Source organism: Panthera leo, chromosome B4, assembly GCF_018350215.1.
Source record: "Panthera leo isolate Ple1 chromosome B4, P.leo_Ple1_pat1.1, whole genome shotgun sequence".
Lineage (NCBI taxonomy): Eukaryota > Metazoa > Chordata > Mammalia > Carnivora > Felidae > Panthera > Panthera leo.
The window spans coordinates 51,631,014-51,642,520 of NC_056685.1; the positions used below are offsets into that span (position 1 = coordinate 51,631,014).

The 11,507-nt window shown below is 39.8% G+C and overlaps 1 long non-coding RNA gene across 1 annotated transcript; it reads right to left on the reverse strand.

Annotated features, from left to right (window-relative positions):
* Nucleotides 1-627: 627 nt before the first annotated feature.
* On the reverse strand, nt 628-3,451 carry LOC122225590. The gene is made up of 3 exons (XR_006205251.1): nt 3,359-3,451; nt 2,145-2,377; nt 628-753 (listed from the first exon to the last, which is right to left on the reverse strand). It is a non-coding gene; the product is annotated as an uncharacterized LOC122225590 (long non-coding RNA).
* Nucleotides 3,452-11,507: the final 8,056 nt, after the last annotated feature.

An 11,507-nucleotide genomic window follows, 5' to 3' on the forward strand; every position in this document is an offset into this window, starting at 1 on the left:
TACAGAAATGTTTGGTTGTGCCCCTCCCCCATCCTCTGGACCCCATGTGTTTATGATCAACTAACGTAAAATTGTTTTCTTTCCAGTAATACATTGCATGCACATGCACACACACACACATACACACACACATACACAACAGAGAAGTTATACTATTATAATGCAGTTATGATTATTCAAAAAGGTTAAAGATCCTCAGGCAGAGATATGACAACAATGGTGTTTTTATTGGAGTTCTAGAGCAGCTTTAAAATGTTAAAAATACCTAAGATGTATGGAAAATATTGAAGGTAATAGAACCCAGAGAAAAAATTTTAGGAGAGAACGTAGATCTCACTGAGAATCTTACTTCCTTCGGGGCATCTGGGTGGCTCAGTTGGTTAAGCGTCTGACTCAGTTTCAGCTCAGGTCATGATCTCATGGTTTTATGGGTTCAAGCCCCACATGGGGCTCTGTGCTGGCAGGGCAGTGCAGAGCCTACTTAGGATTCTCTCTCTCTCCTCTTTCTGCCCCTCTCCCCCTAAAATAAATAAATAAACTTTAAAAAAAATTGTTTAAAAAGAATCGCACTACCTTCAATGACAATCAAGCAGGTTAATTTATTGGTATTTAATTATTTTAGGCTGCTCTTCTATTTTCTTCCCATGTTACCAAGCAGATATTTGAATTTCTGATTCAAATGCTTTGCTGTGCTGATTCAAATGTTTTGAAGTCAGCAAAAGACTGATTTCATTGAACATACTATGCCAGTGTCTGGAAGGATAGAGAGAAAAAGACCCATGACTTGAGAACAGAGTTAAGAGAAGCATACAGATAACAGAGGCGCACCTGTCCCAAGAACAGCCCTGCTCTGTAGCAGTAATTTGACAAGGTAGCCCAAGCCATTACCATGTAGTCAGTCAGGGACACTGAGCCCTCATTAAAAGTCATGATTTCCATGTCCCCACATTCAAAACAAAAGCAGCACAGTTGCTAGACTTGGAATGATCTTGAACAATAGGCATCACAGAGGTTATCAGTAAAATACAAGCTACCTTGATATTTTGGTGCAGCTTAAAATACCTCAGAATTTTGTACAATCTGGTGAAGTAGAGAGCAGATGATGCTAAAGATTAAATTTGCTGCCAGTGCCAACAAGATGGGAGCTCAAAGGCAGATTTAAGCTGACTTAAGGGGAGAAAAAACTGTGTCGATTCTTATATACTAGAGTTTATCATTAAAAATTTATGGTCATAAGTAAAAAGAAAGCTTATGGATTTGGACCAGACTTATGAACACTGTTAGAAAAAAAGAGTTCATTCTATCTCTCACCATACATTTTTCTCTGACTTGAGACAAAGCAGAAAAAAAATTGAGGTCAACAGAGAGATCCTGTAGATATGATGGTGTGAGCTCTAATCTTAGGATAAGTGCCTAATGTAATACCTGATGTGTGAAGGAAAACTACCCCTAAAGCTGCCAGCAGCCTATACAAAGAGCCAGAGAACCCAGAGAACCAGGGAGTGCCATCTCCAGGAAAAGAAAGAGAAGTAAACAAACATTTGAATAATAAAGGATGCTTCAGGTTGGACCTTGGAATCAACCATCTACCTACCATGTTCTCTCTAAAAGTTTAACATTTTGTTTGCTTTTTTAATCAAGATTTCATTTTGCCTATGGGCTAGCCATCTCTGAAATTCTTAGTAACTACCAAATGCTAAATATTAGTCCTAAAATCAGGGCTCAATGTTGTTCTTATTCAATTCCCATGATCACAATCAATTTCTCAATCCCGTCCAACTGAAATAATGGGACATAGTCCAACTACTTTGAGTTTGTTGAAGATTTGAAGATGTGTAACAGATGGTACAGAGGGGAAAAGCACTTAAAACTTAGAGACAAAGAAGTGCCTGACTTTTGAGTTGTCAATCTGTGGAGCTTTTCATTAGACGTTTTTGAGTGCTTTCATTACTAATTAATACGTAGTGATATGTCAGACAAGCAAATTTAACACGGAGGAAACTAACAGATACACATACCAAAAGCTGTTTAACATTGATTCCATCTCATTTGAGGCCCACTATTTCAGTGTTTCGTTCAATGAAAACTGACACTTGGTATACTAGATCAATTATCAAATTGAAAATAGCATGCAAAATAATTACCATCAAGCCCTCACAGTCAGGCCCTGGCTTTCCTCTTCCAACTTCCTCTTCCCCCAAAACAAATAATTTCCTCTAAAGCTATTCTGTGAGCATCTTGTAAATTCCTGTGGCCTCCCAGGTGCCTTTGCTCAGGCAATTTCTGCTGGAATTGTCCCTCTTCCCTCTTAATTGTTTTGAGGACAGAAACCGACACTTGATCATCCTCGAATCCCCTAGAGGCCTTGGCACAGCATCTGCATATAAAAAGGTGTACAATAAAAGCTTACTCAATTGAACACTGAAGTTTGATGATTGATTTCAGTCATGATTATAGCAATTCTCACATCACAGGACAGATAAGTATTTACTAACCTATACTGCCATTCGTCCTTAATCTGACAAAAGCAAAAAACAGAAAGACAAGCCTGCTTTTCAAGAGAACAAAATAAAAGGGGTAAAAGCAAGTGGGCAGAATGAAACAAGGAAAAACTGAACCATAAAGCCAACCCCATGGAAGAACAATTTCTTTACTATCCTTAAATGGGTATGTTGGTCAAATGTACAGATGTCAAGGAAATATTCCTATTTAGTTAATAGTGCGTGATAGAACTCATCAGAATTAGTCTTTATTCTTCTGAGGACTTTGTAGGGTACTTTTTTTTTTAAGCTTCAGTTTCAGGAAGTTTGGACTGCTTTCTGTTGAGATTACCCCTTTTGGGATGTTCACAGGTCTCTAAGACATACTAGAAAAAGTAAACCAATTCCACTTAGCATGAAAGGAGTTGGGCAATTAAGTGAACCATTCCATTTATTTGGAAGCATTCCTTAGATGTGTGAAATAATATCAGTAAAGCCCATGTTCATGCAAAGACTGATAAGGGCATTGGGCTCTTATATTAGCAGCCATTAGTACAATTGAGGTATTTCACAAATAGTCTCCTTAGTCTTAGTATTTTTAAAAGATGTACATGATGATGATGATGTCTCTCAAATGCCTACTTGTGCCAGTCTCTGTGATAGGCACTTACCATAAATTAATCAATTTAATACTCATTAATAATGACAGGTATTAATATCCTTTTTTCACATATGGAAACACTGAAACTCAGAGAGGTTACATAACTTAGCTAGGGCCACACAGTCAACTAACAGAGCTGAAATGGGAGCCAAGACAAATTCTACAGGTCCCATTCTTTACTGAACTGTATCCCAAGTTAATTAAATGATCTACCTACTAGTTGGCACCTGAGATGATGGCAGAGTCAGAAAAGTTGGCACTGGCCAAATTACTATTTAAAATCATCCTCAACAGGATTGTTTGGGGTGGCTGCGTGGATCAGTCAATTAAGCATCCAACTTCTGCTCAGGTCATGATCTCACAGTCCATGGGATCAAGCCTTGCAATGGGCTCTGTACTGTCATAACAGCTCGGAACCTGGAGCCTGCTTCAGATTCTGTGTCTCCCTGTCTCTCTCTGCCCCTCTCTGACTCTCTCTCTCTCTTTCTCTCTCTCTCTCTCTCAAAAAATAAACATTAAAAAAAATTTTAATAAAAAAATAAATAAAATCATCTTCAACAGGATTTTAAATGATGGTAAAAACACAAAATGGCCAATTTCTCTACAAGTAGAAAATTTGAGAATGGAGAGCCATCACCCTGCCAGGTGCCATTAGAACAGCTGGGTAAGAGGGAGGCTAGTGCCAGGCACACCCAGCTGAGACCAGACGATCATTTGTGTGAAAAAGAAATCTGTAACTCACGAAAATCTCACTATCAAGTATCCAAGTATGTGTAAATAGCTGCTTGCCTGGCATCATACTGAAAGGCTTTGTTCTGATTTCCACCTCTGTGCTGATAGGGGCCAAGGCAACACAGAAAAAAATAAAACAGAAAGTTGATGATTACCCAGCTATTGTGTACTGGGTAAACATCCAACTGTTCAACATTTTTAGCAGTGATTTGAAAACATAAACAACACTCTCACTGTATTTTCAGATGCCCCAAAACTGAATAAGCTGGGTAAGACTAGTTATAATATAATTAAGACAACATATTGAGATATAAAATTATCTTAATGAACCAGAATACTAAGGAAAACCAGAGTAAAATTTACAAAGATAGCTTATAAAGTAAGCATATGTGAGTGCAAACCTTGCAGAAACTGAACAGAGTTGGAGGGACTTGGATCAACTTTCTGTGCAGAAAAGCATTGCACAGGAGATAGATTGCATTCATAATAAGCCATAATGTGCCAACAGACTTGAGCAACATTAACACCAGCTTAGGGTCTGTATCAAGGAAGGTGATGGTGATAGAAGAGTGTGGTGTTTAGATGTCCCTATTCAAGATCAAGTCTATTCAGAGGAGAGTGACCAGTATAATGAGAGCTTTGACAACCTGTGCACGTAAGGAACAGAGGAAATTGAGCCTGAAGAGGAAACTCTACAAGTGAATTTGCTAGACCTCTTCACCGTGTAATGGAAAGCACATGGCCTGGAAACCAGAGCATAGTGACAATCGGGCCAGCTGCTCAACCCCTGTCAAACTCAGCATCCTCAGGCCCTGTGGTTGGCTTATTCCTAAATTATCTAGACTCAATACAGTAGGTACTAAAGACAATACAATAAAAAGCAAGACCTTAGAGAGCTAATGGTCCTGTGCCCAAGATAGACACGTTTCAGTCCATTAACGTATAGAGTAATGATGTTCTGGAGTTCAGAGGACAGACAAGTCACCTTAACACAGGACACTTTGGCCAGGTCTTCTTGACACAATTGTTTTACATGATGTATTAGTTTGCCAGGGCTGCTATAATGAAGTACCACAAACTGGGTAGCTTACATAATTCAGAGTCTCTCAGTTCTAGAGGCTAGAAGTCCAAGATCAAGATGTCTGAGGGGAGGTTTCCTCTGAGGCCTGAAAGGGAAAACCTTTCTGTGTCTCCACTGCACTTCCTGGTGGTTTTCAGGCAATCTTTGGATCTCCTTTGCTCGTAGATCTCTGCCCTCATCTTCATGTGCTGTTCTACCTTTCTTCTGTGTATGTCTGTCTCTATAGCCAAATTCCCCTTTTTTATAAGGATGCAGTCATATTGGATTAGGGCACACCGTAACAGCCTCATCTTAACTTGATCAAGATTCTATTTCCAAATAAGGTTGCATTCACAGGCACTGAGGTTGGGACTGCAATACCTTTGGAAGATGAGGACAGTTCAACCCATAACACAGGGCTAACTAGAAATAAGTATATCAAAATATCATATATATATATATATATGACAAAAGTCACACTCTTACATTAGCAGGAGCCCCTGACCATCCATCTGACCCTAATCCACACTCCATAATGGACCCATCCTTCATCTCTGACTCTGCTCCTTCTCGCTCTCATCTTCACCCCATCCCTGAACCACATCCCTTCCTCACCCACAGAAGGGAGGGTCAGCAGTGCTTGTAAAGGTCAGTAACAGAGTAAGAATAAGTGCTTTAGGATTTGGAGATTTTAAGTCAATAATTATTTATTTATTTAATTTATTTTTTTTTTTATTTTTTTTTTATTTTTTTTTTGCTTTTTTAGGCTCCATCGAAGTGAACGCAAATCAAACAAAGGATAGTGTATAAAAATGTTCCTGAAATCAAAATGATCCCAAGGTAAAAATAGCCAAGTCAAAATCGTGTGGTGCAGCAGAGTCTTGGAGAGCTTAACTGTGAGGGCCAAGCCTGAGCTGAATGTAGAAGGAGAAATAGGAAATGAATCAGGCAAGGAAAGGAACATTCTTGGGTGAAGGAAAATCAAATGGAAAGACACGATCCTGAGAAAGTAGGAAGCTACGGAGAATCTCAAGTGCTGTGGCATGACCAAGGCACAGGACAGAAGGAAGGCAGGCAAAGGCCTAAATGCCAAAGGCCTGATCCACCATTGGTTGCCTATTTTATTATATTCTGTTTATTATTGCAGTGAAGAGAGAGCAGAGGATTTGATACAAGATAGGCCAAGCTCATACGTACAATTTTAAAAAATTACTTTGGCAACCTTGAGAAGGATGAATTCAAAGGGTAAAGAATAGAGGGACACCAGGGTAGCTCAGTTGTTTGAGTGTCTCACTTCAGCTCAGGTCATGATCTCACAGTTTGTGAGTTCAAGCCCCACATTGTTTCAATGCAGTCAGTGAAAAGCCACTTCCAGATCCTCTGTCCCCCTCCCTCCCTGCCCCTCCCCCACTTTCATTCTCTCAAAAATAAATAAACTTTTAAAAAAGGGGATGATTAACAATTATATGCCAATAAAATGGTCAATCTGGAAGAGACGGACAAATTCCTAGAAACATATGCACTACCAAAACAGAAACAGGAAGAAATAGAAAATTTGAACAGACCCATAACCAGTAAGGAAATTGAATTAGTAATCAAAAATCTCCCAAAAAAACAAGAATCCAGGGCCAGATGGCTTTCCAGGGGAATTCTATCAAACATTTAAGGAAGAGTTAACACCTATTCTCTTGAAGCTGTTCCAAAAAAGAGAAATGGAAGGAAAACTTCCAAACCCTTTCTATGAAGTCAGTATTACCTTGATTCCGAAACCAGGGACCCCACTAAAATGGAGAACTATAGACCAATTTTCCTGATGAACATGAATGAAAAATCCTCAACAGGATATTAGCCAACCAGATCCAACAATACATTAAAAAAAGGATTCACCATGACCAAGTGGGATTTATACCTGAGATGCAGAGCTGGTTCAATATCCACAAAACAATCAATGCGATTCATCACATCAATAAAAGGACAAGAACCATATGATCCTCTCAATAGATGCAGAGAAAGCATTTGACAAAATACAGCATCCTTTCTTGATAAAAACCCACAAGAAAGTAGGGATAGAAGGATCATACCTTGAGATTATAAAAGCCATATATGAACAACCCAGCGCTAATATCATCCTCATTGGGGAAAAACTGAGAGCTTTCTCCCTAAGGTCAGGAATAAGGCAGGGATGTCCACTCTCACCACTGTTATTCAACATAGTATTGGAAGTCTTAGCCTCTGCAACCAGACAACACAAAGAAATAAAAGGCATCCCAACTGGCCAGAAGGAGGTGAAACTTTCACTCTTCACAGATGACATGATACTCTATATGGAAAACCCAAAAGATGCCACCAAAAAATTGCTAGAACTGATTCATGAATTCAGCAAAGTTACAGGATATAAAATCAATGCACAGAAATCGGTTGCACTCCTATACACCAACAATGAAGCAGCAGAAAGAGAAATCAAGGAATCAATCCCATTTATAATTGCTCCAAAACCCATAAAATACCTAGGAATAAATCTAACCAAAGAGGTGAAAAATCTATACACTGAAACCTATAGAAACCTTATGAAAGAAATTGAAGAAGACAGAAAAAAAATGGAAAAAGATTCCATGCTCCTGGATAGGAAGAACAAATATTGTTAAAATGTCGATACTACCCAAAGCAATCTACATATTCAATGAAATCCCTATCAAAATAACACCAGCATTCTTCACAGAGCTAGAACAATCCTAAAATTTGTTTGGAACCAGAATACCAAAAGACCCGAATAGCCAAAGCAATCTTGAAAAAGAAAATCAAAGCAGGAGGCATCACAATCCCAGACTTCAAGCTATACTACAAACCTGTAATCATCAAGACAGTATGGTACTGGCACAAGAACAGATACTCAGATCAATGGAACAGAATAGAGAACCCAGAAACGGACCCACAAACATACGGCCAACTAATCTTTGACAAAGCAGGAAAGAATACCCAATGGAATAAAGACAGTCTCTTCAGCAAGTGGTGCTGGGAAAACTGGACAGCAACATGCAGAAGAATGAAGCTCGACCACTTGCTTACACCATACACAAAAATAAACTCAAAATAGATGAAAGACCTCAATGTAAGACAGGAAGCCATCAAAATCCTCGAGTAGAAAGCAGACAAAAACCTCTTTGATCTTGGCCACAGCAACTTCTTACTCAACACGTCTCCGGAGGCAAGGGAAACAAAAGCAAAAATGAACTATTGGGACCTCATCAAAATAAAAAGCTTCTGCACAGTGAAGGAAACAATCAGCAAAACTAAAAGGCAACCGACAGAATGGGAGAAGATATTTGCAAACGACATATCAGATAAAGGGCTAGTATCCAAAATCTATAAGAAACTTATCAAACTCAACACCCAAAAAACAAATAATCCAGTGAAGAAATGGGCAAAAGACATGAATAGACATTTCTCCAAAGAAGACATCCAGATGGCCGACTGACACATGAAAAAATGCTCAACTTCACTCATCATGAAGGAAATACAAATCAAAACCACAGTGAGATATCACCTCACACCTGTCAGAATGGCTAACATTAACAACTCAGGCAACAACAGATGTTAGCAAGGATGTGGAGAAAAAGGATCTCTTTTGCATTGTTGGTGGGAATGCAAGCTGGGGCAGCCACTGTGGAAAACACTATGGAGGTTCCTCAAAAAACTAAAAATAGAACTACCCTACGACCCAGCAATTGAACTACTAGGTATTTATCCAAGGGATTCAGGTATGCTGTTTTGAAGGGACACATGCACCCCCATGTGTATAGCAGCACTATCAACAATAGCCAAAGTATGGAAAGAGCCCAAATGTCCATCAATGGATGAATGGCTAAAGAAGATGTGGTATATATATACAATGGAGCAATACAATGGCAATCAAAAAGAACTACGTGGATGGAACTGGAGGTTATATGCTAAGTGAAATCAGTCAGTCAGAGAACAACAAATATCATATGACTTCACTCATATGAGGACTTTAAGAGACAAAACAGATGAACATAAGGGAAGGGAAATAAAAATAATATAAAAACAGAGAGGGGGACAAAACAGGAGATTCATAAATATGGAGAACAAACAGAGGGTTATGGGACGGGTTGTGGGAGGAGGAATGGGATAAATGGGTAAGGGGCACTAAGGAATCTACTCCTGAAATCATTGTTGCACTATATGCTAACTAATTTGGATGTAAATTTAAAAAAATAAATAAATAAAATTAAAAATTAAAAAAAATAAAATAAATGTTTTAAAAAAAGTGAAAGGAGATGGAAAGACCATTGGGAAGTGTTTGGGCTAGTACAGGTAAACAATGCTGAGAGATTACACCAAGACAGCAAGTAAGGTGAAGGGGGGACAGCCCTTCCCAGTTGCTTGTGGAAACACTCAGAGGGCTGAACCAATAGGGAGGAAAGGAGGGAGGGAGGGAGGAATCAACAGGAATTAATGAGCGAAGTTAAACGAGTGGTTTCCAACTCAAGCTATATGTTGGAGACACCTTGGGAGCTTTTCTAAATGCAGATTCTCCCGCTTGGTCTCAGACTTAGTGAATTAGAATTTCTTCTGTTTCAGATTTGAGAATTTGAAGATTTGTCCAGCCAGCCTCTGTGAAGAAACATTTAGGGGCTGACACCCAGGAGGAAGAGAAAACACTGTTGATTCAAGACCAAGTTTTAGTACTGTATAAGAAAACACTTTCTCATAGTTAAACTGTTTAAAGACAGACCCATTGCCTTGGAAACTTGTCATCAAATGTATTCAAGCAGGGGCTAGTAAGCCAGTTAAAGAGAGGTGCTAGAAGGGCTTTTACTTGACAGAAGAACAAGAGTTCCTTTAAGGCAATCTAGGGCCAGAAAGCTCTCCCCCGCAGTGAGCAGGAACCAAAGCCAGTCTGAGCACCAGGCAGGTATTCAGAGGAAATCCGTGTGCCCAGGACCCACGTGTGCATCCCTGTTGCTCTGGCATTGGCTTCAGTCACTGTCTCGCTCTGACCTGGTTTGGATCCCACGTTCTGGCCTTTGGATCTGTCTCTGTTTCCATGACAACCCAGTCCCATTTGAACCATGCTTGCTAGCTGGCTGCTACATCTGGATTCACCCATGAAACCCCCACTATGGTTTCAACTTGTCACGATAGCTGAGGCCCCATTTCAGTCTGGCACACCCCACATCTGGTTCCCAGCTCCATTCGGCCCTTTCTAATTTCTATGCCCACATTCAGACTTTTGCTTCTGGTTCAGGGTACAGACACCCCCCCCACCTCCGACCCAGTTCCAACGTTGGTCTACTGGACACATTTACCATGTGAGATGATGGAAATCCAGTAGCTTCCCAGTGGATCTAGGAAATGGGATCTATAACCATTAAAACTACAGGCTCTTAATTCAGACTTGACTTTAAATCTGGACTGTGTGACAGTAAGCAAGTTACCTAATTTCTCCAAGTTTTAGTTTCTGAACCTATTTAAAGATAATAACTACATCTAACCTGCCCCATTAGTTATAATGGTATAAGCAGCAGAGCCAGCTTCACCTTCTCAGGATAAACACATTGACTAGGTGTTTTTTCATTTAGGGTTAATAACTCAAGCATCCAGGGACTCTTATTAATAGGATGTTCTGTATCTTCTTCTTGACCCTTAACCCACCTCCAAGGCCAAATAGTTCAAGAATTCTCAGGACTTATTTAGTTTGAAAAGGTCAAATCTAGGTTAGTCAGAGAGAGAGAAAAAGAAAGAGAAAGAGAGAGAGAGGGAGGGAGGGAGGGAGAGAGAGAGAGAGAGAGAGAGAAAGCTGGAGCTGCCAATCAATCCATGGACCCAGTTTTTGCTGCACCATGTATTATTAAGACTATTCCTGTGCTCTCTGATGAAGCCTCAGTAAAGCCTTTGCTGGCTGCAATTTATACCCAGGACAAAAGATGTCTCAATCTTGGGCTCCCAGGTGACTCTGTTGTAGCTACTCCCTCCTCAGACTCTTGCATTGGGTCCTGGGCACTAATCTGTCTACCACATACACAAATCCCTCCCCAAGCTCCTTTTCAAGACCTTCGGGCTTATATTAGCTACCTAGGGCTGCCATAACAAAATACTAAAAACTAGGTAGCTTAAAACAACAGAAATTTATTCTCTCATGGTTCAGGAGACCAGAACTATAAAATCAATGTGTTACTAGGATTTGTTCCTTCTGGAGTCTGTGAGGGAGAAACGCTCGGGTGCTCCCTACCTTTTGGTGGTCCAGCAAATTTTAGCATTCCTTGGCCTATAGCTACATAACTCCATCTCTACCTGCATCTTTACATGTTTCCTTCATTCTGTGTATCCCTGTGAGTTCTCTTCGTATAAGGACACCAGTCAGTAGTCTTCGGGCCTACCCATGAGATCAGCATGACCTTAACTTAACTAATGACACCTACAAAGACTTACTTCCAAATAAGATCACGCATTTTGAGTTTCCAGAAGACAGGGATTTAGGGGGACACTACTCCACTATTCAACCCACTTTTTCTTGATAACAAAGCTTGAAGACCCATATCCCTAATTTCAAATA